Genomic DNA, 8173 nt, shown 5'->3' on the forward strand with positions numbered 1-8173 from the left:
GGCTGCCTGCTTGGTGGTTAGGTCTGCCATCTGATTCCCTTTAGCCATACCATGTTAGGTCTTTCTCTGCAGATGTCAACAGACCTCTTTGTCTGTATATTGCTCCATGCAGTGGCAAAAGCATACCTGCTGTCAGTGCAAATGTTGATAGACTTCCCTTTTTTCCATTTGTAGAGCTTGTATCAGAGCCAGAAGTTTGGCTTTCTGGGCCGACGTCCCTTCAGGGAGGCTGCTGGCCCACATCACTTGCTTCCTGTCTACCACTGCTGCCCCTGCCTTCTGCTTACCTTCAACCAGGAAGTTACTGCCATCCATGTACCAGCTTGGACTCCCAGGCCAAGGCTGATCCTTCAGATCATTTCAAGTACCAGTTTCTTCTGCCAGATTGTCAGCGTAGTGATTGAGTAGGTGAACAGTCATCAGTCTTGGGCAGTAGGGTGGTGGGATTGAGGACAGCAGGGGGAGTGACGGTCACTCATTAAGTCAACAAAAAGCTCTGATAATGTGTCATACGATCATTGGTCATCCATTGGTCAGGAGGCTGTCAGATAATGCTTTCAAGAGCATGGGTTGCCAGTACAGTTATTTGTTGTCCCAGAGTGAGCGTATCAGCATCCTTGACAAGTAGAGCTATGGCAGCAATAGCTTTTAAGCAAGAAGGCCACTCGCTGGCAACAGGTTTTAACTTCTTGGATAGATAAGCCACTGGCCTTTTCCAAGGTCCCAAAGTCTGAGTAAGGACTCTTCTGGTGACACCTGCTTTCTCATCCACATAAAGAGTGAGAGGCTTGGTTAGGTCAGGCAAGGCCAAGGCTGGCCATCAGTAGGGCCTTTTTAATTTCTTTAAAGGCTTTCTGGTGATCTGGGGTCCACACAAACACCTTTCCTTCCTTAGTTAGGTGGGTACAACGGGGCAGCTAAAATCGCCAACCCAGGTATCCAGAGTCTGCAGAAGCCAGCAGTGCCCAAGAATTCTCTTACTTGCCTTAGTGTAGTTGGGGTGGGGATCTGAGTTACAGCCTTTTTTCTGGCTTTCTTTAGCCACCACTTCCTGCCTCGAAGGGTGTATCCCAAATAAGTAACATCAGTCTGACACAGCTGAACCTTTTTAGCTGAGGCTCGGAACTCCAACTCACTTAATTCTGTTAAGCACATTGGTCTTCTGTTGTCCAGGTTCTCTATCTGTCTATGTCCTGTCTTTTTTTTTTTTCCTCTCTAACCACTGTGGCCAATATTCTAGTCAAATTTCTCTCTTGTCTACGATCCCTCCTGTTCTCTTTCTTCTGCCTCCCACCTCTCTCTTTCTTCTGCATCCCATCTCTCCCTCTCTGTCTTGTAATATACCTTCTATTACCTTCGCCAAATTAGTGGGAGATAGATTTCAAGCTCTCCCTACCTTTAGCCATGTTGTATTCCCAACTGGGTAGTGTCAAAGGGAATCCCATGTCGATCTCATTTTGTAGCTGTGTAGGCCGCCCGTCGGCTCACGGGATATTTTTTCTAGCCTCTAACAGAATTCTCTCTTGCTCCTCAGTTGTGAAGAGTATCTGCAGTATCTGCTGACAGTCATCCCAAGTAGGCTGATGAGAGAACATAAGGGACTCCACCAACCCTGTGAGGTGTTGGGGATCCTCTGAGAAAGGGGTTGGTTAGTTTTCCAGTTATAAAGATCAGCAGAGGGAAATGGCCAGTAATGACGGGGTTGAAGGTTGGGAGGATCCACCAGAGTCCGTCAGGACTCTGTGCTCTCCAGCTCCATGTACCCACAGTGGGTCCGCCTCCCACTGCCCCAAGGAGTTCGGGGTTCCCCAGCGGCAGGGGTTGAGGCGGTGGATAAGGGGAAGGCAGTGGACTAGGCTAATCAGGAGGCTTCTCAAACTCGGGGTAGATCTTGGAGGAGCCTAGTTTTTGGCTCTGATTCAGGAGAAGCCTTCACTTTCGATTTCTCTTGTAACACCAGAGCGCAACCACAATTTTGGGAAGCAAAACCCAATTTTAACAGTGTAAACAATCCATTTTCTTTAAAAATCAACACCAAAAACACTACTTGCTACAAAGTTTGGCTGCCTGTTCTTGCACACAAACGCAAGAAGGTGCAGCCTTCAATTCCTCAAAAAGACACTGCCCTAAATTCTATCTTATATAAGTCTGGTTTCTAGGATAAGAATTACATAGAATATTACCCAATTCAAGCATAGCTTTAGAGACCTGTTTCCATGGGTTGGCTCATGCCACATGTTCTGAATTATTGCATTTTTCCAACCCAGAGATACCAGTTTTAAGCCAACTTTCTGTTACAAATGTTACAAATTTTTAATCATAACCAATAACTTATGAGCCAATAATCTATAACCAAGACATATAAAACATATTTATACCTTTAAAACTATTCAGAAACAAAAATGAAATGGCTGCATACATTTGCTTATTTAAACCAAACAAAATTCTTTTTTTCTAGCTTTAATTTCAAGAGAGGAGTGTTTCGCCAACCTTGGCCAGCAAGGAAAACTCAACATGGTCAGAATCTTCTCAACAGCCTGTATTGCATGAATGCCTCGATGCTGCTATGGGAACCTTGGGCACCCAGGAGGACTCCTTATATACACCCCAGCACAGGGAAAAGCTTTGTGTGCTCCTGGGATTGGTCAGTCTGCTGGCACCTTAATTTGCATGCACCCCCTACGGAGGGGTTGGTGCTAGATTCAGGCTAGCACCTGCACAGTAGTGTTGTTTACGGCCAAGGTGTACCAGAAACCGGCTCCATCTTTTAGGCATCGGCTGCCTACATCTCCCCCTTTTGTTGTTTAATAATATGATGTTGGACTAGGTCTGGGCAAGTCTGTCTATCAGCCATGGCTCCTGTCTTAGGTCAATCCTTTCATGTCACAGCCTTACCTGTCATAGGGTTACCCTATTGCCTCCAGGCCCTGTGTCTTAGGTTGGTCTGTGCATAAGGAAAGTTGCCGTCACTGGATACGGTGGATCTGTGTGACTACAACTGCCAGATGACCTAGGGCAAATTCTTAATTTTTTAAAGAGGCCAGCTAAACATTGGGAGATGCACCATCTTTAATCGCCATCAATGCTTTGTACACCACTGCCTTATACTGAGCATGCTCTCATTTGAATTGACACAATAGCCAGACACAAAAGACACAACCCAGGAGGACCACTGCCCCCCATGCCAACATTCCTGCCCATTCCTTAAGAATGAGAAGGCATTGGTGATCCAGGAGGTGAAGTCCCCCAAGGTGATAGGGTCTAGTCGAGTGCTGTTGAGTTTGGCAATCTGGAGAAGCAGCTTTCTGGACAACTGCTCTGCTTTAGCCGACCAATTTCCTTTAAGGTATTTAGATAAGAGGCGACTCTGTTCAAGAGACTAAGAGAAATTAGCTTGTAGAGGGGTAGATAAGACACAGGACATTTGGACAACTTTATACAATTCTTTATCCTGTTCTTGAACTAAGTCTATTCCTATGGAATTCCTCAAGGTTGCAAGGAGAAATAAGAGAAAGTCCCATCTGCTTTGATATGATTGAGGAGGCATAGATGACAAAATGTGGCCACAGCTTTTGCTACAAGTATATTCATCAGAGTTTGGAGGACAATAATAGATGTCCCAAGTGCAATTATGTTGTGGACAATATTGACCATCTCTATCCTAATTTCTTGGTAAATGAACTCATTCTCAAACAGAAGCAAAGATTTGAGGAGAAGGGGTTCAAATTGGACCACTCACTGAGAAGCATCAATGGGCATAGGTGACAAATATTTCAAAATCTACTATAGGCACAAAGGTGGGAAGTTTCACAACGACAGCAGTATACCCTGCCAACACTCTGCTAAAAATATGTCCTTCTGGAACTGTTACAATCTATATTTCTGTTGGGGGGAGCATTTTCGCATCAGCCTCTCTGGTACCCAAACCAGGTGTTCTTGACCCTGTGGAAAAACACAAACAGCTCCCCTGGATCTTGAAATAATGCGATCTGGGCCATACCATTTTCCAGTTAAGACATCTTTCCATTTGACATCCTGTTTAAGGATAGGCGAGGTCATGGCATGCCTATCTTCAGCTGAACGACCATGTTCATCCAGAATTAAAAATTTTAAAGTAAAGAGGGCTAAAGATAATTTTTCTTTGGGTGGCCGGCCATCTGCGATTCCCCCTTTTTGTTTTTGTAAGAGTTCTTTTAAGGTTCAATATGCTCTTTCCACAATGCCTTGGCCCTGTGGATTGTAGGGAAGGCCAGTAGATTGACTAACCTGCATTATTTTGCAAAAGGTTTGGAAAGAATTTGATGTATACGCAGGACCATTATCAGTTTTTAAACTATCTGGCCTTCCCCAAGCTGCCCAGGCTTCTAAGCAATGGCCAACCACGTTGCAGGATTTCTCACCGGACATGTGGGAGGTAAAAATGACACCTGAACAGGTGTCAATTGAAACATGAACATATTTTAATCTTCCAAATGCTGAGACATGAGTAACATCCATTTGCCACAGTTTTAAAGGGATCAATCCGTGAGGGTTAATACCAACATGAGGAGGGTGGTGAAACTGTACACACTGTGGGCATTGTAACACCACATCTCGTGCTGAGGCTTGAGAGATATCAAATTTCTTCTGAAGTGTGGCAGCAGGAACATGATACAATTGATGAAAATCTTTTGCAAGCTCCAGTGCGGTGGTGTCAAAAATAAATTCCATGTGAGTGCTAGTGTCCACTAAGGCATTTCTTTCAGCCATAGGGCCTGGCAAGGTAGAGTGAGTTCAAATATGGTGAATAAAGAATTTATGTGTTCTTTTCCAAATCAATTTGTGTAACTCTATTAAGATGTTGCACACAGGGCTGGTGGGTCTAATGGGTCCTGTAATTTCTAATGCATGCACTGCATTTACTACATAAGCTGAATCAGAGACTAGATTAAAAGATTTCTTAAAAGCTTTGAATACTTCCAACACAATTTTACATTCAGTAAGTTGCGGGGTGCCAGGATTGTATTGAAAAAGAACGGGCTTTTGAGAATTAACTACATAGGTACCAACACCTGTTTTAGAACAATCTGTATAAATATCCAATGCACCCGATATGGGTTTAGATGCTGTGACTTTGGGGAGAATCACTGGATGTTCACTAAAAAATTGTAGCAAAGGATCTTTGGGATGATGATTATCTAATTGCCTATCAAAACTACAGCGCAATATGGCCCAATCATCTATCAAAGAACTTAGGATCTGTATTTGATTAGCATTATAAGGTGTAATGATTTTCTGAGGGGGTGCTCCAAAATGTTGAATACAGGATTTAATGCCCCAAATCGCTAATTGAGCTACAGCAATGGGATAATATTCAAGGGTTTTATTGGGAGACACATGAGGATGAATCCACAATAGAGGACCTGACTGCCACAACACTCCTGTTGGTTGACGGAACGTCTTCAAAACACATAGGAGGATGTCTTCTTCTTCTTTCAATCTATACAGCTTGGCCTTTTCTAAACACCTTTCTACCTTTTCTAATGCTACTAGGGCCTCAGGGGTGAGAGCACGAGGTGATGAAAGCTGTGGATCGCCCTTCAATATATCAAAAAGAGGGATTAATTTACAATTTGATAGTTTGATATATGTATGAATCAAATTTATATCTCCCAACAACTTCTGGAAATCATTCAATATTTTCAAATGATCTTTACGTAATTCTATCTTTTGAGGTGTAATAAAATGTGGAGTTATTTGAGCACCCAAGAGCTCTCCTAAATTTCCCATTTCAACTTTATCAGGAGCTATAAATAATTGTTTCATATCTAATTCTTTTACTAGATTAATATAGGCTTCATCTAAACTTTCTTTATTCTTTGAGGCAAGAAGGATATCATCTATATAAAGTACTATCCTTGATTTTGGGAATGCATCATGGACAGGTTGTAGGGCTTCTCCTATAAAAAGTTGACACATAGTAGTACTGTTTGCCATCCTTTGAGGTAAAACTATCCACTGATTCCATTTATCAGGCTCTTCATTATTCACAGAAGGAAGAGTAAAGGCAAAGTGCTCGCTATCACACAATGCAAGGGGAATAGAGAAGAAACAATCCTTAATATCAATGATTATAATAGGCCACTCTTTGGGCAAACTAGAATGTAGGGGCAGACGCCTCTATATGGGGACCATAATCTGCATATGATTATTAATGGCTCAAAGATCACGCAGGAGCCTCCTTTGCCTGATTTTTTTCTTAATCACAAATATGGGTGTATTCCAAGTTGACTGGGAAGGTTTAATATTTCCTAATTTCAATTCTTTCTCTGCTAATTCTCTGGCAGCTACTAATTTTTCAGAGGAAAGAGGACATTGAGGAACCCATACAGGCTCCTCTGTTTTCCAAGTAATGGGTATACCACCCTCAACGGCCCCTAGGAAAAACCCAATCCCTTTTTATCTTGTTTGAACTTTGCAGGCACTGGCATAGTCATGCCTTGTAATGACTTTCCTAACCCTTTTCCAGGAGTGTAGCCCATACTAGACATAATTTCTTGGGCTTGTGGGGAATACTCATTAGTTAATCTAAGATCCATCTTGGTTAAGACATCCCTACCCCATAGGGTCACAGGAATATTCACAATATAAGGAAAAAATTTCCCTGACTTACCTTCCTCATTTTTCCAAGTCAATTCCTTAGCACTTATAAGGGGAGCAGTCTCATAACCTAGACCACGGAGGCTTTGAGATGAGGTTTGCGAAGGCCATTTTGGCGGCCAATCATGAGTGGAGATGATACTGTGATCTGCACCAGTGTCTAATAATCCTAAAAAGGATCGTCCTTCAACCTCTAAAGTTAACACGGGGTGATCTCCGAATTCCATTGATAAGAAAGTGAACCGAGAACCTGTAGAACCTAGTCCACTCTCTCCTCTTATTGTATTATTTGCTGGGAAATATTTATGCCAACTTGGCAACAGTAATAATTGAGCAATTCTATCTCCTGGGGAGACAGCTGAAATGCCACTGGGGGAGGCCACTAAGATTTTCAAAACCCCAGTATAATCTGGATCAATCACTCCAGGGGTAATTTGTAATCCTTTTAAAGCAGAAGATGAGCGGCCAAGCAATAGTCCTACAGTATCTTTGGGAAGGGGGCCTTTAAAATCTGTATCTATGGGCTGTAACCCCATCTGTGGTGTTAATACGAGTCTGATGGTAGAGTGGAGGTCCAATCCTGAGGAGCCAATAGTGGCTCTCTGCAGTCTTTCGGATGACGGAGAGAAGGCCAAGGTTTCTTCTGGTCTTTCTGAAGAGTCCCATATATTTGAGGGCCCTGGGGACGTGGGCCTATTGTCCATTTTTTGGCCTGGTGCCACCATATCCTGCTTGTAATGGTCAGCCTTCTATATCCTTTGTAGATCTGCATTCATTAGCCCAATGTTTTCCCTTCCTACATTTATGGCATAAGCCTGGCTGTCTATGTTTATCTTATGCGGCCCATTTTTCATTTTCAGGACACTTTCTTCTAAAATATCCTCTTTGGACACACTAATAACAAGCATCATTATTAGATCTGCTCAATTGCATTACAGCTGCCACCAGGCCTTCATTGGTTAACGGGCCCACTAGTTCTCTGCAAACCTTCATCCATGCTTCTAAACCTTTATGTTTATAGGGTGTAATGGCTGCTCTGCATTCTTTAGTATATTGCTCATATACTAGCTGCTTCACCAAAGGCATAGCTGTATCAGGGTCTCCAAAAATTCTAATGGCTGCTTCAACGAGGTGTGCTACAAAGTCTGAAAATAGTTCTGTGTGACCCTGCAAGATTTTCATAAGATTGCCTAAGACTATGTCTTTGTTAGGCAATGCCTTCCAGGATTTGGTATCTACCTCATTTATTTGGGCATAGACTGCTTCAGGATAATTTGTTTGATCTAAAGCAAAATGTCCTAAACCAAGAAACATGTCTCAGTCCCCTGTGTGAGGCAATGTGTAGCAAGTGCTTAGACCTGTGCAACTACAAAGGCTGCACTCACCCCGTAGGTAAGGACTGACTCAGCCGGTTGCTTAATAGTTTTAAAATCCACTGGCTTGTGATACTGCTGCCCTGTCCATCAACAAAAACTGGAAAGGTTAATCCTATTTCTTTCAACACCTCTGGGCAGAAGGAGGTACCTGGTCTAAC

The sequence above is a fragment of the Mus caroli genome, unplaced genomic scaffold, assembly GCF_978045245.1.
Source record: "Mus caroli unplaced genomic scaffold, Mus_caroli_1 scaffold_8, whole genome shotgun sequence".
Lineage (NCBI taxonomy): Eukaryota > Metazoa > Chordata > Mammalia > Rodentia > Muridae > Mus > Mus caroli.